The 23434-nt window shown below is 50.1% G+C and overlaps 1 protein-coding gene across 4 annotated transcripts in view; it reads right to left on the reverse strand.

The window, feature by feature from the left end:
• Positions 1-23434, reverse strand: part of Ppargc1b (PPARG coactivator 1 beta) — a 117672-nt gene that overhangs the window by 52023 nt on the left and 42215 nt on the right. The window lies entirely within an intron of this gene.

A 23434-nucleotide genomic window follows, 5' to 3' on the forward strand; every position in this document is an offset into this window, starting at 1 on the left:
TGGCCAAGTGATTTAATCTCTCTTATGTTCCCGATAACGGAGCATCAGCAGTCCCCTGTGGCGCCCTCCGGATTCTTGGGAGGATTTAATGAGAAGGGCTTCGCATGGTAGCTGGTTCAGAGTCAGTGCTCAAAAGACAATGGCTGGGCTGGAGGGATAGATAAGATGGACAGATGTTAAGAATGTGTACTGCTCTTGCAGAGGACCAGAGGACTTGGATCACAACTGTTAGCATTAGGCATCTGTATTGGCCTGCCCTTAGGGGTCCTGACAGGATATATCCTCAGCTGCATATCCTCAGCTGCAGCCGCTAAGAGCACCACCCCATTCTGTGCATTCGATACATTTCCTTATAAAAGGTAGGCCTTGCCTACTTCCTGTCTCTTTTCCTTCACTTTCATTCCCAGGGGACCGGTCCTTGCCCCTTCTCTCCCTTCCCCTCAATAAACCTCCCGTGAGGGCCCTGTTGTTTCCTGCTGTTTTTAAAATAACAACCACCTGTAACTCCAGCTCTACGAGGTCCAACATCTTCGGCCTCCATGGGCCTGTACTCATGTGCACATACTCACACACAAACATAATTCAATTCTTTTAAAGCTTTGGGGGGAAAAAAAAAAAACCTCCGGCAATGGTCATTAGTGAGATGGCTATGGCTGATGGATGAGGGCTCTGCAGTGTGCCCACCACACAGGCATGGTGGTGACCTTCAGTGCTGAGGCCGGCCCGGTCTGCAGTAGATTCCCCTCACACCTCAGAGTAACCATGGCCTCTCGCCTCCACTTGGGCTCCTTCCAGCAGTTGAAGGCAATTCCAGGCTGCTGGGTAAAGCAGCTGCCACCATCACCCTAAGATGCAGATCTGAGACCACCAAATCCCCCCAGGGTCCTCTCAGGGGAAGACCAAACCCTCTCTTGGTCTGTAGACCTTGGAGGGTCTGGCTCCTGAATTCCTTTCCTCGGTCATTTTGCTGTAGCATTCCTCTCACTCAGACCTCGGCCTTGGCCAACTGTTTTCTGTCCCTGACACACCTCAGGATCTCTCCTCACAGTGTTTTGCATACTCCATCCTCTCTTCATGGAATACAATTTCAACATGGATATTTTACCCAAGGTAATTCCTATCCACCTATCACTCTTTCCTTCCTTAGGGAAGCTTTCCTCAAACCTATAGACAACACTGGAAACCCAACTGTGCTGGGGGGTATTTGGCGCACGCCTTTAATCCCAGCACTTGGAATTAAATCCCAGCCAGGCAGATCTCTGTGAGTTCGAGGCCAGCCTGGGCTACAGAGCAAGTTCCAGGACAGCCAAGGCTACACAGAGAAACCCTGTCTCGATAAATAAATAAATAAATAAATAAATAAATAAATAAATAAATAAGTAAGTAAGTAAGTAAGTAAATAAGTAAGTAAAACCAACTGTTTCTTCTCATAGCCTTTTAGACCCAGACCCAGAACCTTCTAGAACTTATAGTGAGAAATCAAATATACATCTGCATGGCATCCTTGGTACCTGATACACAATAAGTGTTCAATAAATACTTGGAGCAATCAGGAGCCTGTCCAACCTTGAACCACCACCAGACCCACTTGTTCTACAGCATTGGGCCTCCTTTCTCACCTTCTCCTCCAGCCCCACCTACGACACAAGGCCAGATGCTGCCTGGTCCTTAGTCTACATCCAGGACCCAAAGGCCTTGTGCCAGAGGTCCAAACATTTCTAGATCTGATTTTCTTGAAAGCAGCCCGCGGCCTGGACCGTGGCCAGGGGAGGCGTGTGTTGCTGGCCTCGACAGTAAACGCTGATGAAGCTGTCTGGACCAGCTGAGCCAAGATCAGGAAATGCCAAGATTTAAAAGCATCCGGAACCCATTATTTATTGTTGCTCTTGCACTTCCAGGCTATTTTGAGCTGCAGATCGATCGGCTGGCTCTCCTCCTTCCAAATATTACTCCCGAAACTCCCAGAATTCACCTGGCCTACCTGTCAGGGGTCAGCTCCCCAACCCCACCCATCGGCAGGGGATGACAACAGCAGATATAAGATGGCTATTCTTGAGGATCAGGTGTCCCTGGGGAGTGGGGGACTTCAATGACACATCCCCAGCAACCCCAAAAGGAGGATGGGTGTAGCAGGGCAGAAATGGGCTCCGGCAGGCAAAGAGACTTGTCTAGAGATGGAGAGATGGCTCAGGGCTTGAAAGTATTTGTTGCTCTTGCAGAGGACCCAGGTTCTATTCCTAGCACCCACACGGTGTCTCATAACTGCCCATGACTTCAGTCCCAAGGGACCCATTCCCCAATTCTGGCCTCCGAGGGCACCAGGCACACTGGTGCACAGACATGCACGCCAATAAAATACCCACACACCTAAAATAACGAAAATTGAAAAATGAAAAAAAGAAAAAGATGAAAGACGGGAAGTTGCCCTGAGTCACACAGCTGGGAAATAAATGCTGAAGGAGAACGGAGCTGGGATTTGACACTAAATCTCCCAATGCCAAAAACCAGGTCCTCACCACTTCACAAGTTGCCCCTTCCTAGCTCCAGCCAAGTTCCTCTGCACACTGTGGGGTTTCTCACATCTCTGAATGCCTGGATACACCCTTCTAGCCAGGTGCAACGATCTCCATCATGCTTGTACTACTGATCAAAAAACATTCCCTCTTCAGGGCTGGACAGATGACTCAGTGGCTAAGAGCACTTGCTCCTCCTGAAGAGAACCCGGGTTCTGTTCTTAGCACCCACGTGGTGGCTCACAACCATGCGGAACTCCAGCCCCAGGAGATCCACCGCCCTCCTCTGGCCTCCTGGGGCACCAAGCACATTTGTGGTGACATTCATGCAGCCCAAACAATCATACACATAAAAATACTATGTAATTTTAAAATAGTTAATTTTTTAAATAAAAAAAAAACCACACCACCATTTCCAGCTGCAGAGCCATTGCCGTGGTGGCTGTGGAAAGGGAGGAGCAGCTCTGTATGCTTCCGTCTGTGATTTTACATCGATGCCGGGATGAACCCTTCGTCCTGCATACGTAACTGTTAGAAGGACACACAGAAACATTAAGAGTCTGAGAAAATAGAAAATAAGGGATTTCTTAGAGGAAGGGGGAGGCCAGAGCATAGTTCCCTCCTATTTAAGGTCCTTTGCAGTTGGAAGGCTTTCATTTTTAACCACATATATGTTTCAGTTTATCCCTTTTTTTTTGGGGGGGGGGGGTTTCCGAGACAGGGTTTCTCTGTGTAGCTTTGCGCCTTTCCTGGAACTCACTTGGTAGCCCAGGCTGGCCTCGAACTCACAGAGATCCGCCGGCCTCTGCCTCCCGAGTGCTGGGATTAAAGGCGTGCGCCACCACAGCCCGGCCAGTTTATCCTTTTAAACCCAATTTCCTATGCCCCATACATAGCCACCCTGACTGTCCCAGCTTGTCCCTCCTCTTACTCTTCCTCTGGTCATCTAGACTGCCAAGTCTCTCCTCCGTATGCTGTGGGATGGTCTGTATGTCAAATGTGTTGCTGGTGGGATGGTCTGTATGTCAAATGTGTTGCTGATTGGTCAATAAATAAATCACTGATTGGCCAGTGGCTAGGCAGGAAGTGTAGGCGGGACAAGGAGGAGAATAAAGCTGGGAAGTGGAAGGCTGAGGCAGAGAGACACTGCCAGCCGCCATGATGAGAAACAGCATGTGAAGATGCCGGTAAGCCATGAGCCATGTGGCAAGGTATAGATTAATGGAAATGGATTAATTTAAGCTGTAAGAAAAGTTAGCAAGAAGCCTGCCACGGCCATACAGTTTGTAACCAATATAAGTCTCTGTGTTTACTTGCTCGGGTCTGAGCGTCTGTGGGACTGGCAGGTGAGAGAGTTTGTTCTGACTGTGGGCCAGGCAGGAAAACTCAAGCTTCATCCATATGTCCATGTCTTAGGACCCTCCCCACTGGGAGTCAGAGACCCCGCAGTTGGGTCAGGACTTGCCTCCTCCCCAGTCCCCCCGCCCCCTCCACCTCTGCTGGGGTTGGGGCATGAGGCAGGCGTCTGGTTTTCTGTCTAGGCCTACAGCCTAGCAAAGCCAAGTAAGTCAGAAGCACGAAAATGGAGCCTGGGGAGAGAAGGGGAGGCAGAAAGCAGAGAATCTGAGGTAAATTCCACTCCTGGCAGCCAGCCCAGAGTTCTTCCCCGAGCAATGACTCAAAGTGCAGCTTCTGCCAACAGACAGTCCATCTAGGCCCTAAGTCACCACGACTCATCATGGCCCTGCTTATTAAATAGAGAATGCGTAAAATAGAGCCACCACTACTCATACCGGGGCAGGGACAGAGACAGGGATGAAGGGCCATTCTTCCAGATGGCTCATCTCTGATGCTCCTAGGCTCACCAGGGGCTCAACGATGATGTCATCTCATATAGCCAGGAGGCATCTATCTGTCCCTCCCCTGAGATCTGGAGAGTTGGGGACCACCTCATCATAATAACTACTGTCCTTGTAGGACCCCTTGGTACCAAGTGCCTTACAAGGCACCTCACTTTACTGTCTGACAGACACGTAAAAGCAGATAAGAGTATGCTGAGCATCTTGGGAAACTGAGTTGAGACAGGAAGAAATGTGCTCATGATTGCAGTGCTACCAGGCTCAGGACTGGACCAAACCAGCAAAGGGCCTGAACTGGAGCTTGCTGCCTAGAGCTGTGGGACTCTACGCTGGGCCCATAACCCCAGCTCCATTCTATTTATTTCCTTGCGTAGAGCCAGCCCAGGCTACTTTCTCTGTCTCTGGTCTCGAACTCAAAAGGGGCATGAAAAAGGGTCATGAACTACTCTATCTCCTTCCCCTCTGAGGTCTACCAGGGCACAATGGCGGATCTTCTTTTTTTCTTTTTTTCCTTCTTCTTCTTTCCCCTCCTTCTCCCTCTTCTTGAGATGGGGTTTCTTGTGTAGCTCTGGCTGGACTGAAACTCACTATGTAGACCAGGCCGGCCTTGAATTCATGAAGATCCACCTGTCTTTGCCTCCCAAGCTCTGGGAAAAAGGCGTGTGCCACCACCATGCCCAGCAGAAAGACAGATCCTTGCCCTGGTAAGGAAAGCATTTTCTCTGTTACAGGGAACAAGGGCACGATGGAGTCAGATGATGATGCCTTTTCTCTTTCCTCTTTGTTCGTATTATTTTTTTATTGCCATTGCTTCGAAGCAAGGTCTCATGTAGCTCAGGGTGCTGTGAACTCACTATGTAGCTAAAGATGGCCTTGAACTCATGATCCTTCTGCCTCTACCCCCAAGTATGAGGGTTGAAGTCATGCACCACGATGTCTGGAGTGCATGCGCGCATGCGTGTGTGTGTGTGTGTGTGTGTGTGTGTGTGTGTGTGTGTGTGTGTGTGTGCATTTGTGTGCATTTGTATTTGTGTGCATAAAATGGCATGTGTGTGCAAGCACTTATATGCATGTACAAAGGGACAATGTTAGGCATCATCCTCAGGAATCTTGGCTACCTCTTTTGAGACAAGGTCTCTTATTGGCCAGGAGCTCACCAATTAGATTGCCTTCTCTCCATCTCCCCAGCACTGGGATTTCAAACATGTGTCTTCTGGCCTCCCATCCTCCTTTTTGGTATGTACTCTGATCTTAGCCAAAAGGTTGAGAAGCAATAATGGTGTGGACTCTGCTCAAAGTCCCTGTAGGCTTAGCTGATGGGGCTCCTTAGAGGCACTGACAGACTGTGAAGAATACTAACTTTGAGGCCCACGAGATGGCTCACTCAGCGTGTAAAGGCACTTGCCACAACATGATGGAGAGAACCAACTCCCACTACTTGTCCTTGACCTCCATCTGTGTGCTATGGTATACACTCCTGCATGCACACAGAAAGAGAGATGGACAGACAGAAAGACAGAGGAGAGCACTTTGGAATCAGAAAGAGCTGCATAGGTTTGGGCACAATCACCCAGCTCTGTGAATGTGACCAAGATAAGATCCTCAACATCTCTGCACCTCGAGCTTTTCTTGGGAATGAGAAGATCAGGGCTATAAGGGAAGAGGCCTTGACCTTTTCTGAGCCACGGGCCCCTCCACAATACAGTGAAGGTTATAAACTTCTCAGAATGTCTGTGAATGCATAAAGTAAAAGTAAAATACAGGATTATGACGAGAAGTAGTTAATATCAAAACACATTCTTAGTTAGGGTTTCTATTGCTGTGAAGAGACACCATGACCACGGCAACTCCTATAAAGGAAAACATTTAATTGGGGTAGCTCACTTACAGTTCAGAAGCATAGTCCTTTATTGTCACGGCAGAAAGCAAGGCAGCATGCAGGCAGACATGATGCTAGAGCTGAAAGTCGTCATATCTCAATCCAAAGGCAACAGGAAGTGAACTGTCTCACTGGGCACGGCTTGAGCATGTGCATGTATATATATATGACTTCAAGGCCCACCTCCACAGTGACACACTTCCTCCAAGACCACACCCACCCCAACAAGGCCACACCTCCTAATAGTGTCACTCCCTTTGGGGGCCATTTGATTTCCAGCCACCACCCACATTTATAGAATACTGAAAAGACAGGGCTGGAGAGATGGCTTAGTGGTTAAGACAGACTCTTGAAGAGTCTGTCAGGTGGCACACAATTGCCTGTAACTCCAGCTCCAGGGGATCCAATGCTTTCTTCTGACCTCTACAAACATCTGCATTCACATGCACACACCTATACACATACACATATATACATATAATTTAAAATTGCAACTTTTTTTTTTTCAAGACAGGGTTTTTCTGCGTAACAGTCCTGGCTGTCCTGGAACTCACTTTGTAGACCAGGCTGGCCTCGAACTCACAGAGTTCCATCTGCCTCTGCCTCTGCCTCTGCCTCTGCCTCCAGGGTGCTGGGATTAAAGGCGTGTGCCACCACCGCTCAACTGGTATTTTTTATACCAGTAGTAACAGCTAGCAGCAAGTCTAGTAATTACCTACAACTTCTAATTAGCAATAAACCCAAATATTTCTAGAGTGCGTTGACAACTGTAAAGTGATATGAAAATATCTGTGATTTCCACTGGTAACAAAAATCATAAGCACCACTAACACTACTTTTGCCACCTACATTCATATTTCAAGGAAATGTTAAACAAAGATAGTTTTTCTCATCCACACTCACATACCTTGTAAGCATGAGGTTGTCCAGCATTTTACAGAAAGGCAAGTACTCTCCTCGACCTAACAGGACTTAAAGCTCCACCTTCGTGTCCACAGAGGTCTTCCGAAGGGAGTGAGGGTACTACAGAGAAATGCTCTACATGGCTCTGGGTCCTAGGGCCTCAATGTAGGGTGTGGGTTATATGAAGTGGCTGGGTAAGGGCTGTGGGCCTCAAAGCTAATCCAGAAGCTTGGGCCAGAAGAGGGCTGAGCCTCCATCAAACATAGGCACAGCAGTCCGAGCACAGAAAAAAAAATGCATTCTTGCCCTGGGTATAGCTCAGATGGGAGAGTGTTTGCCTAGTATGTATGAAGCCCTGGGTTTGATCCACAATGCTGCATAAACTGGGCATGGTCACACATGCCTAGAATCTCAACACTTGGAAGATGAAGTCAAGAAGGTTAGAAACTCGAGGTTATTCTTGGCTATATATCGGGCTGTAAGCCAGGATAGGCTACAGGAAACCTTGTCACATTAAAAAAAAAAGTGTCAGGTATGGTGCCTCTGATCCCAGCACTCAGGAGGCAGAGGAAGGTGGTTCTCTGAGTTCCAGGCCAGCCTGGGCTACACAGAGTGAGTTCCAGAACAGCCAGAGCTGTTACACAGAGAAACCCTGCCTTGAAACACCAAAATAAATAAATGAAATAACTCTGTGTTGTTTCGAGGCAGGGTCTCTCTGTGTAGCCCTGGCTGCCCTGGAACTCGTTTTATAGACCAGGCTGGACTCAAATTCTGCCTGTCTGTCTCCCGAGTGCTGAGATTAAAGGGGTACACCACCATGCCCAGCTCATAAGATATTTTTTAAAAGAACTAGCACCCTTCGACACAGCAGTCATGTCCCTGCCTAGACCTGCAAAGGAGAAAAGAACCCTATTGCATCCTGCCCCCATGACACCTCCGTCGAGGACAAGGACACCAGCCATCCTGTGCTCTCCATCTCTTGCCGTCACCACACTGGTCTGGTGCCACCCTCGTTTCCTACAAAGTTGGGGGAAAGACTCCTAACTTGTCTACCATTTGCCCATCATCCTCGCACCCAACATGGTCTCCCCCACTGAATTCAGCCACTGAATTCATTTCTAAAACGTGCAAATGAGATGATGTCCCCTCACATGCAGCTCAGAACTGTCTGAAGACCCCTACTGCACTTAGGAACCCGAACATCTAAGGCTCACCAGGCCCTTGTCAACAGTGCCAGCTCTTTACAATCGAACTCAACAGCTGGTCACTGCCCCACAGCCTTAGCACAAGCCTCTTCTATGTGGCTGGCTCTCCACCCCCCCCACCCCCCCACCCCACCCCCCCCCCCCGCCCCAGACAGAGCTTCTCTGTTTCTCTGTGTAGCTTTGGACCCTGTCCTGGAAATCTCGCTCTGTAGCCCAGGGCGGCCTTGAACTCACAGAGATCCGCCTGCCTCTGCCTTGCCTTGCCTTGCCTTGCCTTGCCTTGCCTTGCCTTGCCTTGCCGCCACCACCACCCGGCGGCTGGCTCCTTCTTGATCATCACATCAAATGACACTCTTTTTAAGAAGCCTTCCCTGACAGTTGGCTCCGCAGTGGCCACTTGTCCCCCATCTGTCACACTTTATGACCCTGACTGAGTTTTACTCTCTTCCAGAGGCACACCGTTGTGTTCACCGTTACGATTTTTCCAAGCTCACTGGAGTGGAAGCCCCTAAGTGTTGTCTCGCTTCCCACAGATTCCTAGTCAACACATAGTTGGCACTCTTCAGATTGTACTGAGTGGGCTGACCGTGTGTGAGAAAGTGAGCTAAGTCCTTGCATGTATGATGTCACTTAATTCCTTGGCTGGCATCATTCCCATTTCATATAGGAGGAAACTGAGTTTCTCCTGTCTGACTTCAAAAACAGGTTCTTAGTCACTGTATTATTCTTCTTTCAACACACACACACACACACACACACACACCAATCCTAAAAAGAAAATAAGGAAGGGGGATCATACAAAACACTGCAGAAGGATGGGACCAAAGTGACAGCATCCCAGGTCTCATGCCCTTACAAACTCATCCTGCTCAGATACCACTGACTCCTGAACCCAGTACCCAGAGGAGCCGGCAGGGCTACAGTACCCACACTTGGATTCATATTTGCATGCACAGCCGTGGGAATTTCCTACTGCTCCCTGCTCCTTGGCTGTTTTTTTGTTTTGTTTTGCTTTGAATTCTATGCCTCTAATCTCCAGGTCAGGTTTCCAGAGCTCTGAAGTGTCCTCAGCCTGGGAAGCTGCCCAGCTAAGGCTGCCTGAGCCTAGGGGTCTGGGTGCACATTTGCAGAGTACCAGTCGGAACAACCTTTGGTTCAGCCTCTACCTAATGCTTTAACCACCATGATGGCAGGTGTTGATGGGAGGATCCATCTGTTTGCTGCACAGGTGAGGGCTCCTGGGTCCCAGCGAGGGCCACTAACTTCCTTGGGAAATGCCCAGCTAGGGAGGTGGTTGAACTGAGTTAGGAAACCAGGAAACCTAACACCCTACTCCATGACATTTAACCTCTCTTCTGTAATAAAAACAAAAGCCTTCTTGTTTCAGAGCTGTTCCCAGGGATGCCCAGGAGGCAGAATTACAGAATTGTGAGCGAGAGGGAACCTTTGCCTCAACAGGTCTGACTGAGAGGGTAGGAAGTATGTGAGGCCTGGTGGTGTATGGTGTGTTTTGTTTTGTAACTGGGATTGAACCTAGCGCATCATGCATGCCAATCAAGTGCTCTACAACTAATTCATTCCTATCCTCAGCCCTCTTTGTACTTTTTGGTTTGAAATAGCATTTAGGGGCTTTCACTAGGTAGCCAAGGTTGGCCTTGAACTTGTGGTTCTCCTGCTTCAGTCTCTTGGAATAGCTAGAATTAAAGACCTGTGCCATTCTGCTTGGCTGAGAAAGCCTTTGCTGGAGTATCTGGCATTTCTTTGAGCTGTATTATGCTACCCTGTGTGTCCCCATGGCCCTGGACACAAGTCAAGGTATACAGGGGTCATATATCCTTGGGGCACTGGGCCCCATGATGGACACACTCCAGGAAAGCAGGTCCAGTGGGTAGGGCTTGCATTCCAACCTGGTGACATCAGGGAGGGCAGGTGCCGGGCAGACAGCGTGCCACCAGCAGCCGCCACCAGCAGCCGAGGGGGCAGCTGCTGTGCAGGAGTTGGCCTCAAGCAGAACTGCCTGTGACCATTTTAGCCATGTTGCCAGGGGGCAGCCCTGGCCAGGACAATAGGCCTCCTTATATAGGACAAAGTGGGAATCTGTGCCCACTCTTCTAGCTCAAAGGCAATAAGCACAGAAGAAATGAAACAAGCAACTGCCATTAAGAGGCAAGCTCATCTCTACCATTTTCTCTCTCTCGTGCTCACCTGTGCATCCACGCATGCATGGGTAGAATAAAATAGCCATTCAGAACAAAGTGCTCTGATCCGGGGTTCTCTGGGACTTAGCTCTGCTAGACCTGCTCCAGGCGAGTCCCGTTGACTCTATGGGCCTCAGTTTCTCCACATGGAGATGCAAGAGTCAAACTAGGCACTGCCTATTATCCTTCTGACCTTAATGTTTGTTAATTCCACAGAACCAGACAAACTTCCCATTCACTGAGGTCTCAACACATGGCTGATAACATCTGTCACACTGGGAAGGCTCCAAGAGACTTCTCTTGGCCTTCTTTATCCAAAGTTGACTGTTAACCTTCCTTTGATAGTTTATATATCAAAAGGTGCTGGCATGTTTTACTGTTCAGACTTTTAAGCCAGAAGGTCTCTTTACAACTATTCCACATTGTGCTGTAAAAGCAATCCCAGATTCCACGTAAAGAAATCTATGTGGCAGGTTCTAATAAAACTTTATTTATGGGGCTGGAGAGACGGCTCAGTGGTTAAGAGCTCTGGCTGCTCTTCCAGAGGTCCTGAGTTCAATTCCCAGCAACCTCATGGTGTCTCACAATCATCTACAATGGGATCTGATGTCCTCTTCTGGTGTACATGAAAATGGAGCACTCATGTACATAAAATACATGAATAAATAAATAAAATTTTTAAAAAATTTTATTTACAAAACCAGGCTGCTGCCAGGAGTTAGTCTATGGAGCTGTAAAGAAATCTGCTAACTCCTGGAAAAACCATCGTACCAACCTCTCAACACACAGTAGGTCCTCTCTTTGCCTTGCACTCCAGGCACTGGGGTCTTTAGAGGGGCTATTTCCACTCTGGTAGAGTTTCCGGTGGCCATTTTTCCAGCAAACATACCTCTTTGAAATGAGCTCACTGTCTTCAGGAAATGTCACAGCTCCCTGTTTGAAGCTGTCCCTGGCCTGCAGTGACTGATCCATCACCCCTGCAAGCACAGGCTATATCTAAAAATGAGAGGCTCGGGGCGCTGAAGGAAAATCGCTTTGGGGACAGCAATTTAAGGTCTCTGTGATGGTCCCAACAAAATGGCTCACGAGATTCAGGAAGACAAGGCTGCTGTGTGGGACATGTGGGGAAGTTGGGATGCGCCTTGCCTTCCCACAAATACTTGTGGCCTGATCACCAGGCAGGGTGATGCTGGGTACTTCTTTAAGCAGCATGCTGGATCTTTCAGGAGACAGAGGCTGCCCTAATGAACTAGCATCCTTCTGGTTTTCCCCTAGGACTTGATGATCTAACGACATCTCCCTGCTGGCAAGAAACCTCTCCTCTGAGTCAGGGACTCCTTCTGGCAGGCAGTAACACTCCAACCTACACAGAGCACAGCTGCCTCACCTGTTCCCAGGAAGGCCAGAAGGAAGGAACAACCCAGAGGTCAGAAAGAAGGAGGGACCCACCTAGGGCAGACATAGAGATCCACGGGGAGATGGGCTGGAGATGGCAACTGAGGAAGTCTGGTCTGTCATTTCATCTGCACAGCTCAAGAAAAGGAAAACTTCTGCTGTGGGGTCTTAAGGGTGGACGCAGGACACCAGTGGATGACCGGCACATTCTTTTCCTCACAAGGGAGGATGTTAAATGAAGCTGACCATTTTCCTTTTTTTGCTGTGATTTACCCAGAGGGTGATGGTTGCCAACCGTGAAGGTGGCTAGAGCATCATCACAGGCTGATCTAATGAGAAAGGAGAACTCAGCGTAGGCACACTTCTGTCTCTGCTCTGGTTCATGTTCATCACAGTCTCACGAGGTGAGAGCCAGCACCAGCCCACCTTACAGATGCCCAAACTCAGAGGGCACCACAGACAGCCACTGTAGTCCCTTGGGGACAGAATCAGAATCCGAGCTCTCCAGCACTAGCGTCTGCATAGAACCCATTCCGGAGGCTGGGAATATAGCTCAGTTAACAGAGTGCTTGCCTAGCTTGCTTGACGCCTTGAGATTCATCCCGAGCACCACACAAACTGGTGTGGTGGTGTGCATCAGTAATCTAGAACTTGGGAGGTAGAGGAGGAAGGACCGGAAAAGGTCAGGTCATCCTCAACGACACAGTTCAAGGTCAGCCTGGGCTACATGAGATCCTGCCATTCATAGATGGATATAAATAGAATCCCCGCTCCTTAAACAAAACCAGGAGTCCGGTTCTCTATGCCACCTTGCCTGGGCCAGGCCCCAGCATGGAATAAACTGGCTCTGGGAAAAGGTCCTTGCGGTTACTTGGCCCCTTTGGCCTCTGAGAAGATGTTCTGTAGAGGGAGGGTAGAGACTCTCCTCTCTCACCCCCACTTGCTCCCAAAGGATCCCAGCTCTCCTGTGGGAGCGCCCGAGGACTCCCAATACAAAGTCTACCTGCCGTTCCCATTTTACAGCATCCCCACCCTTAACTCCAAACAGCAGCAGGCTCCGTCTTCTCCTCCCACCCTGCCCTGTCAGGTGATGGCCCTCAGCACTTCCTCCACATTCTCTCTCTCTTTGACTTGCCTAAGGGCCACCTGTGCCCTGCTGGTGGCCCCTCCGGTGACTTCAGCCCTATTTCCCCATGAGGGAGCTCTGGACTCAAGGCAGGGATTTACAATATGTGCCCTGGACTGAGGAAGGACTCATTAGTCCTATTTACTCAGTGGGCAAAGCCTTCATAAGTGTGCCCTTTCACATACACACAGGAAAAGCATGCAGCGCTGGGCTATGGCCCTCAATATCTTCATCTATAAACCACTACAAGAAGGCCGGAGGGGACTGGTGGACATTGTCTCCTTTGCTCTTAGGGCTAGGCTAGCCTTGAAACTGTGGCCCTCCCATTCTGCCTCCTGAGTGCTAGGATTACTAGAGAACAGGGAAATCATCACACCCAGTCCTGTGTGTGTGTGTGTGTGTGTGTGTGTGTGTGTGTGTGTGTGTGTGAGTGAGTGACTGGGATTTGAATTCAGGACCCCACCCTGTCAGGCAAGCACCCTACCACTGAGCTGTATCCCCAACCCTTTTTGTATTTTTCATTTTGAGAAAAGATCTCACTAAAGTTCCCAAGCAGGACTTGAACTTGCTCCACAGGCCAGGCAGGCTTTGAACTTACCTATCTTTCTGCCTCAGCAGGCTTGCTCTACAAGGCTGGGCTCTTGTCAGCATTCCTCCAAGTTCGGTCTCTAGCCACTCACTGCCGAGTTTTCCTGGGGAGCAAAGATCCAGCATCACAGATTCCATGGCCCCCAGAGGTGCTGAATCCATCAAGGGGTTCCAAGAATCTGTACTTTATCCAAGTCCCCAAGCAGTGAAGTGACCATTACCATAATTGTGTGAGAGCGCGCGCGCGCGCGCGCGCGCACACACACAACCCCCCCCACACACACACACAACCACAACTGCCAGACCCCAATACACAGCCAGGCCCCCTGTCACCTCCAACAGAAAGAACGCACTCAGCATTAGCGGTAGGAGAGGGAACCATGGTGTGCTATATCATCTGGTCTTTGCTTAATCACAAGCACTTTGCACGCTCCTCACACTAGAGGCAGGAACAGGCCCTTTCAACACAGCCCCTCACCATTATCATCTTTTAAGCAGGAGAGGCCTCCAGGAAACAAGTGTAGGCTGTACACCAGCTCATTCTGGATTGGTCTGGTTTGGGGCTGCAGAAATAAGACAAGGATCCAGATACCAGCTGCTGACTGCAGGGAAGTCTGACCAGACAGAGCAGGTAAAGGGAGCAGGTCCTGAGGCTAAAAGCATGCTCCAAGGATTCATCCCACCCCAAGGGGTCAGCTTTCCCATGAGCTGTGGTTGGGAGAGTGGTAGTTCCCACCTATCCCCAGCAAAGGAGAAATCTGCTCACAGCTGACTAAAGCAAGCCATAAATGATACTGCAGCAAGGTCCTGGTCCCTGGATAGTACATATGATTGCCATTCATGCTCAGACAGTAAACTAATGCTTAGAGACAGTAAGTAACATGCACAAGGTCACCCAGTTAGGAAGGCAGAGAGCCAACAGGTGAACCCAGGCAGCGTGACTGGTGATCAGGCAGATCCTTAAATTTGTTCTGTGTCCCCTCTCTTACCATCCATGAAGTCTAGGAACAGCATCATCAAGCCCTGCAAGGTAGGTACAGATAAAAGCAAACCCATTTTCAATTTCATGGGTGTCAATGAATGACTGAATTCATAATGCCACTTCCTGAGCAAGAAAGGGCATGGCCCTTCCAGGAGCATGGCCGTAGATTCTGTAGTGAAAAGCACCATGATGAAGGAGTTCAGGGCATCAACTCCACAGCCAGGCTACCTGGGCCCAGACCTTGCTCTACAGCTGTCTGATCTGGGGCATGTGACTTGGCATTTATGCCCAGGTGCCATTTTCTATAAACCAAAGAGAACAATAGTAAATACTTCATAGGGTTATTTTGAGGATTAAATGAGGATATAAACAAAACACTTAGAACAGTGGCTAGCACATAAAACTGCTTGCTGCTATTTTAAGTAGGACAAAATGACTTCACATTTATGAGTTCATTTCATCCTCCTTAATGACCCTGCTTAGTTCTCAAGAAGGAATGGTTTGCTCCATTCCGAAGACGAGGAAAAGGAACTCATCAAGGAACATGCCTTCCACAAAGTCACACGCCCAGTTAGTATAACTTGGAATTCTCAAGTCACCTCCCAAGAAAGCCTCTATGTTACATTTGTCTCTCTTTTGAGCCCTAAGGCAATACTTAGTTTTGCTCTGTTGATTCATGTCTAAAGTAGAAGATCTGGGAGCAAGTACATGAATGGCTCCTATACAACGAGCATACCCACTATTTTTAGTGTCTTTGCCCACTGCAGACATTACTAATCAACACAGGCCTCTTTCCTGCTGAGCCAGAGCACAGCATTGAATTTTCCAATGGTTGTTTCTCAATCAAGCACAAATGGAAGATGATCAAACCCAATTTTTCCACTCCATAGAGACAATCTTTTTTTCCAAACTCGGGATATTTCTCTATCTAGTCATGACAGGAGATGGTCACATAGCCCTATCCATATTCTTATATACATTAACCTTCCCTACAGAGTCCATGATAAGTCACAGTGCCCCATGTGGAGAAGACTATCACAGCGGCATCCATCCTCTACATTCCGACTGCTCCACACAGACATCCTCACCTTCCTGACTACCAAGTCACAGCAGCAGGTGCTCTCCACTTTCTGCACCAGCAAGACTCCTCTTGTGGTTATGGACACTAGCAGAGTGTGTGCTGAGTAATTTGTTACTAGCCACAGTTAAATCCTAACTGGGAAGGTGACTGCCATGTTTAAAGTTGGGGAGTGTCTGTGGGCATCAGGGTCCTCTTCATCTGAAGTCTGCTGCGTCAAGAGAGGCTGTGCCATAGACACATTCTTGCCTTAGTGGTAGTCTCAGAACCCAGTCCTGAGCAATCAGAGCTGTCTTTCTCAACTACCATGATGGGCTCGGTCGGTCGGGACTTACCATGTGTCCTATTAGACAATGAGAGTTAGCCCAGGAGCAAAGGCTGATGTTATTGGAAAAGAAGTATCCTCCCCACCGCCACCAAGCTAACCCACAAGAAACCTCATGGGAGCTCGCACTGGTAGCAAAGCCCTGTAATAGGAAGAGAGCAAGTTCAAGACCTGCCGGGGCTAAGTCGCATGTGAAAAAGTGAAACTCTGTTTCAACATTCACTATTGAAAGGGGGACTGGGGAGATCTCCATGATAGAGTGCTGACTCGGTATGTGTGAGGCCTTAGTCAATCCCCCAGTAGCAGGAGTGAAAAAAGAAAAAACACTTTGCCATTTCCCCCTTTGACTGGGGGAAGCCAGAGAGAAAATAAAGGTGCTATACAGGAAGGCAGGGTTGAGAGATGGTGTTCCTGCATCCGATGGATCCACATTTTCAATGATAGGAATTAGTCGATTTCTTTAGAAAGGAGGTGGCTGTGAATCAGCCCTGCCACTTAGAACCAAAACAGACCTGACAGCTAAATATACTGTAATGAGGGTAGGAAAGAAACTCAATACAGGCACGGCCCCTGTGGCTTCTCCTCCCACGCCCATCATTGGTACACAGGCCAGCAAGCCTGGCTTTTTAAATCTATTTTATCCCCTACATTTGTGTGTGTGTGTCAGCATGCAGGAGTTGGTTCTCTCGTGCCGCCATGTGGCTTCCAGAAATTGTACTCAGGTTGGCAGGCTTGGTGGCAAGAGCCTTTACCTACTGAACCATCTTGCCACCCGGTCCCCAAGCCTGGCTCCTTAACATGTCTGTTGTGGTAGAAAAAGAAGAGCCATGGGAATCAATGACCTTAACCCCCTGGTTCACTTTTGATGCATTTCTGTCTACTAGTCACCCTGGACACCTAATAAAATTGGTGAGCCGTGTGGCTTAGCGCTCCTCTCTTAGGCATAGGAGAGACTTCGGCTTCCATGGGACAGAGCTATTCATTTGTCATCGTTTGCTGCCGTCTGATGGTCTCCACACTTATCCCTCACCTTTGTTGCTACCAAAGACGCTCCTGCCAAACCCTCAACCTTCAGTTCAGCAGATGGCCTGATGCATGCACACAGCAGAGGCCCACCCTTCGGTGAGGGTGTAAGCAAGCGTGGGACAGCAAGTGTGTAGAGCATGCCTTTGCACAGTGGCTCCTGCCCTCAGGCATCTTCCTACAAAGAAGGGTACTGGCTTACACCTTTGGGTTGCCTTTGCTCTAAATCAAGCATGGTGTAAGCCTCGGGCAACTAACCATATAGACGTGGGGTTAAGGATAAGCAAGTCATTCCATTCTTTGTCCCCAGTAGTGCCGTCTTGGGTTAGAGTACCACTGGTGCCAGTCAGTCACAGCTCTGGCCCCCAGACATACCCGGAATACTCATGTGGCACCTTCAAAAAGGGTCGTGCCTTTGCCTAGAAGACTTCATAGGAGACTGGAGTCCCAGGAGCCAGAAAAATGGCATGGCTGGCGTCTAGTACCACAAGATAGAGGAGAAGAGCACAAAAAGGCCATGCTAATGAAGACATAGGACCATTTGGGCCACCTGGTTCCTTCACCGGCAGCTCAGAAAGGGGTACTATCTATCTTCTTGTGCTTACTAAGCATCAGGATGGACTGTCTCATTTGACTGTCCTAGCACCTTGAAAAAGAAACTATCCCATCCCTCTCCACAGATGAGAAAACAAGGGGTCCGAGAGCCCCAAGATAACCCAGCCTTTGTCTCTCTCCTATGCTACCTTTAGAACCGGCGAGTCCCTTAGGTGAGCGCAGATGGCCCAGTCTCCGGTACATTAAACATGCAAGACCAGAGAGGAGCTAAGCTCAGACAAAAAAGCCCACCTGGGACTCAGGGCTCCCACTGCCCTTGGGAAGACTTTATTCCCATGGCCTCAATCCTGAATATCAACGTGATGATTCCTTGTCAGTAGAGGCCAAGGTCACTTGAGGGCATGTGAACTCTTCTATATGAGAACCATGACTTCGAGGCTAAGCCATGCCAAGTCCTATCTGGAGCTGGATGGAAGGAAGAGCAGTAGGAGAATGGTGTCCCTGCTATCCAGTGTGAGCAGGAAGCCACCAGACCAAGAAACTAGAACCCATGGGAAGGAACTGAGAGGAACTCACCTGGCTAGAGTAGACAGCAGGGGCCTGGGGGGAGTAGGGTCAAGTACTAAGGACTATATCCTGATGGACTGACTGCTCAGGCCATGGTGAGGCCGGCTGCTGCCTTAATGTCATTGAGTCTACTGAGGAGGGTATGCAGGACAGAGACGGGACAGGGACAGGAAGGTTACAACCTGGCCACACACAGAATGGGAACTAAAACATCAGGTGGCTTTTCTATAGGCCAGTACGTAACAATGGGGTCTCAGGGGAGGGGAGTAAAACGAAGAGGTGAGGCCTCCTCATGAGCTAGCTGTGAGCAGGAGAAAATCAGGAGAGCCCCCTGGTTTAGGCTTGTAGCAACCTGGGTGGGGGTTGCCCTGAGGAGCCCTATTTCGAACTGGCTGAGGCAGAAGTATCTAGACACAGACGAGCAGAGCCTTGGCGGCCACACCAGGAGATCTCACACTCACCTTGGGCTAAGCTGCCCCGCGTGCATGTGTGTGGCAGAGCTGGGTGGACAGGAAGGCACGGTACATGAATCTGGCCTTGGCCATGCCCCAGTTATATAACATGATAGACACACACACTCTCTCTCAGAACCACAAAACACCCCTGTGAGACCACTTCACAGATAAGGAGCCCAAGACCCAAAGAGTTATCCACCAAGGTCCTGACTTCAGCCCATTTGGTCGCTCTAGACCCTCGTGGTCATGGTTCGCCTGATCCCTTTTGCCTGACACTTGCTTCATGAAAAATTCCACACGGGTGGACATGAAGGCACGCCTGCCATCTCAACACCCAGAAGGCTGAGGCAGGAAGATCATGAGTCTGTGGCTAGCCTGAGCTACAGCGTGTGACCCCCGCCTCCAGGTGGGAGGAAAAGAAAGAAAAGGAGGAGGAAGGAAGAGGAGACAAAACTGGTACAGCCTTAGCTGAGGTTCAACAGAGCCAAATAGGTCAGGTGGGCTAGCAGGTCAAGGCACAGTCTCATTGGTGGCTGCGTGTCTCAGGAAAGTAACAAAGGGGCCTTTGAGGTGCTGAGTAGGGCACGAAGGGCCGAGTGTGCACTAACATGAGGATGGCCTGAAGGAGCCGACAGTTTCTCTTTCTTTTAGCCCCGTGTGGCTTCAGAACCTGGGTGTGTCAGTGTGCACCCCAGGGACTCTGCCCTGTAGGCTCAGGATCACTAGCTGCTACGTGCTGGCTCCTTTTCCCCTTCCGTCCCTATATATTCCCCTCCTTGGTCCCAGAAGGCCTCTCGGCCCCTTGGGGTTGGGAGCACTTGGTGGGAATCCAGCCCTGCACCGTGGGTTCACATTAAAGCACCTGCTAAAGCTACAGGGCACTGAGGTCAGAGATTCTGGGCAGGCTGCAAGCTGAGGCACTCAGCCATGCCAGTACCCAGGGCCCCATGACCCCAAATTCCAGCTATAAATATATGAGAACCTGTCAGTCCCTGCCCATACCAGCTCCCCTCCCTCTGGCGGGAATGAAAGGGTGCCTCGTGGTGGCCCAGAGGCCTGGATACCGGCTCCTGTGCTCTGGGCTCAAACTCTCTCTTGTCCTGGGGGGGGGGGGGGGGACTCTGTTCTCCAGAACGGCAGGCATCCATCAGCCAGCCATGCCGGCCCCTTCAGCCCACATCTTTGCTTCTTTCTGCAGTCACCACGCGAGTGGAGTTCCTGTTTCCAGCCCCCTCGTTTCTGAGCCATTTGGATCTCGTTCTCACAGACTGCCACCTCCACAGCAGTCATTATCCCAGTGCTTGAGAGAGGGGAAGGCACACACACACACACACACACACACACACACACACACACACACACGCATGGCTGCTGCGGGTGGTCTTTGCAAAACCAACATCAAGAAACCCGAACCTCCCTCCTTGAACCCCTCCTCACGTCTGTCCCATGACCACCTCCACCAAGAGGCCACCCCAGACTAATTTCACTCGGCTCCCATCTGTCCCTAGCCCCACTCGCTCCCTGCCAACACACGAACACTCTCCTGGAGGCACGGGCTGAGTCACCTGCTTAATGCTGACGAAGATTGACATTCATGCTCACTTCCCTTTATTTAGCAGTGGCAAAGAGAGTCTACCTCATAGGTCAAGCTTATCAGTAAGCAGTAGCTGTTGCAGGTGAAGATTATGCGGCCACACAGCCAGCAGGAAAGGACAGTCACAGACTGATGGCATACCTCAGTCGCCCACTCATGTCCAGCTTGGCTATCCCTGCTTGCTCATTTGTTTGTTTGTTTGTTTGTTTTTTTGTTTATTATGGTGCTGGTTATCAAAAACCCAGGGTCTTGCGTATGCTAAGCAGGTGTTCTACCAATGAGTTATATCCCCAGCCCTTGTTTTTTGTTTTGTTTTTGTTTTTGTTTTGTGTGTGTGTGTGGTTTTTTTTTAGATAGAATTTCACTATGTACTGCAGGCTTGCCTTAAGTTGCTCTGTACCCCAGGTTGGCCTAGAACTCACTACGTATCATCCCAGATGGATCCTGAACTCATGATCTTCCTGCCTCAGCCTCCCAAGCACCTGTATTACAGGCCATGCATCACTAAGGCCAGGCCTGCTTTAGTATTTACCCTTTCAAAACTGAAGTTCTGAAAGCAGTGATTTGGCTAGCTAGACCGGATGCTGTAAGCTCAGAAAAGATGGATTTCCCCTCTTTCTGTCCACCACCTAAGAGCCAGCATGATGGCATGCAGACAACCACTTCCCTTGGAGCATTCCCTTGGATGAGGACTCTACCGCCATCCCCTCAAGAAGCCACACAGGCAGACAGGCATTCTGTCTCTTTTCTCAGGAGGAAACTGAGTCATGATTGTCCCAACGTTACTTGTCAGGCCTGCACTGGAGCCCACAGGTCAAGGCACAGAATGGCACACATCCAGAACCAGCAGAGATCCCCCAGTCCAGAGCTCCAGAGGTCAATGCACAGAAGGGCACACATCCAGAACCAGCAGAGATCACCCAGTCCAGTGCCCCAGAGGACCAAGAACAGCTGTCAGGTGTCCATCCATGTGCCTTCTCATAACTTCCTTGGAGAGAAACTCCCTACCACCCCAGACAGGCAACTCATTCCACCTAGAGCCAGCTCTGTGGAAAGATCCTTCAAGCCCCCACTGGAATCTCTACCCAAGATCTCCATTCACTCTTTTCCATGCCAGGGATTTTCAAATGGCTTTCATGCCCCCCTCAAGCTTGTGTCCTCTGGGCCGCACACCTCTACAGTCATGACCCACAGATACTCTGAGAGAGGACGTCTGTCTTGGCTACAGAATTCTCTCCCGCCTATCTGTTCCCAGACTTCTACTAATGTAGCCCAATGCTAGAAGTATCGACCCTCTTTGGAGATTCAGTATGCTCCCTGTACCTGCCCTCTGCCAAAGCACTCCTCTGGCAAAGAGCTCCACAACAGAACAGCAGAAAGAACCGGTTGTCAGAGCCAGAAGGGTCTTAGAGACCCGAGTTCAAACCTCTCACTGTACAAATGGGGAATGTGGGGCTGTGGAGGGAGAAAATCCTGTTAGTTTCAAGGGTGCCACGGTGAAGCCAGATCAGACCCCCAGGCAACCTCTACCCTGCTTGGTTTGACTCTACCCATCAAACACCAGATGATGCCTGACCTGAAGTCTTGCACCCGATTCAAGGTCAGGAGGGCTAAGTGGGGTCATGTGAGTCTTGGTGACCAGTGAGGAGGAGAAGAATGTGAACCCTCGAGCCTGGGGCCAGGCCTTGGCCACAAGCAGCTCCTGTTAATGGGAGCGGCAGGAGCTTTGGGGGTGCAGACTCACACTGCTCCTCCTGGAAGAGTTTCTGCTTCCCCACTCCAGCGGCCCCCAAACTCTGCAGTGAGAGCAGTTAGCAAGGAGCCTGGGAGTTCACCCCAGGTTCCCATCCCTCCACTCAGCCTGGGATGGGCACCCTTTCACCCAGATCTCCTTTCAGCCGGTCCGGTTGGAGGCAGTGGCTCCTGCCAGGCAGAGGGTGTTAAGAAACACCACTGTGCCGTGCCGTGGGAACAATCTGCCTGGGCCAGCCTGCATGGAGGGGCTGGAAAAGGCTTCCTTCTGCTCCTTCATCAAGTATCACCAAGCACTGGCACCCCATCCCAGCCACAGCCAGCACCTGCTCGGCCCCAACCTTCTCTGTCCTCCACAGCGTCACAGTCCTTCAGCACACCAGCCTCTCTCAAATTCCCCCAGGCTTCTTCAACGTTCTCTCCTGCCAACCAGTCTCAAGAGTCACTCCTGGAGCAAGAGTTCTGAGACACCTCCTGCCGCTGTTCCTTCCTGCCCTGCCTCTCCACAGCCTGCTGCCATCTTCTGATGTCTCCTTGTGTCCGCTGCCAGAGCTCTATGGATAGAGCATCTCATGGGTCTTCAGTAGACCCTCGGTTTCTGGTACACAATAGATGCTCAATAAAAACCTCCTGAAGACACAAATGCTGCAGTGGTGCCTGAGGCAGGCCAGGGGTACTGGGGAGTGTGAGAGGTACTGAAATGTGACCTTTAGGATGGGAGAGCACACCCCACCCCACCCCACCCCCCACTGCCGCCAAGACAGCTTACAGTTGAACTTGTCAATTATATACACTCACTATCCCTAAAGGGTTGTTTGTTTGTTTTTCCAGGTACTGGGGAAGGAAGCCAGGGCCTCAGGCATGTTAGCAAATGCTCTGCCACAGAGCCACACACGAGACACTTTATCTGAATGGAGAAGACCCATTCAGAAAGGCTTTGTCAGGGATCTGTCCCAACTGGGTTGCCAAGCTGCCCCCATGGGCTGCATGAGACTTGAGCAGGCAGTAAGTGACCTGGGTAGGAGGATACTGGCCTCTAAAACTTGCTGGAAGATCTCCCTCCTTGAATACTGGGAGCGGAAGGGATGGTTCATGACGGGGACCGTCTGTCAAGCTTCACCCTTTGTAACAACACAGAAACTGAGGCCAGACAGTCCCGGGTGCTCCTGAGGTAACCCAGAATGGGGGAAGAGCATGAAAGGGCCGCAACAGGAAGGGGAGCCTTGGTCTGTGAAGGTCCACAAAACGGAGCCCAGAGCCATGGGTAGCAGCTGGGGTGACAGTGAGAACTCCCCAAAGATGGTCACAGGTAGCCTGGGGAGTGACTGGTGAGGCTCTGTGATGGGGCGTGTGCAAACCCAGGCTTTTTCTGGTGGGCCAACGTAGCCTTTAAGTTCCCCTAGCCCTATCAAGTCCAAGAGCCTGGCTTCTGCTCCG

The sequence above is a fragment of the Peromyscus californicus genome, unplaced genomic scaffold (genome assembly GCF_007827085.1).
Source record: "Peromyscus californicus insignis strain IS unplaced genomic scaffold, ASM782708v3 Scaffold_17__1_contigs__length_78620276, whole genome shotgun sequence".
NCBI lineage: Eukaryota > Metazoa > Chordata > Mammalia > Rodentia > Cricetidae > Peromyscus > Peromyscus californicus.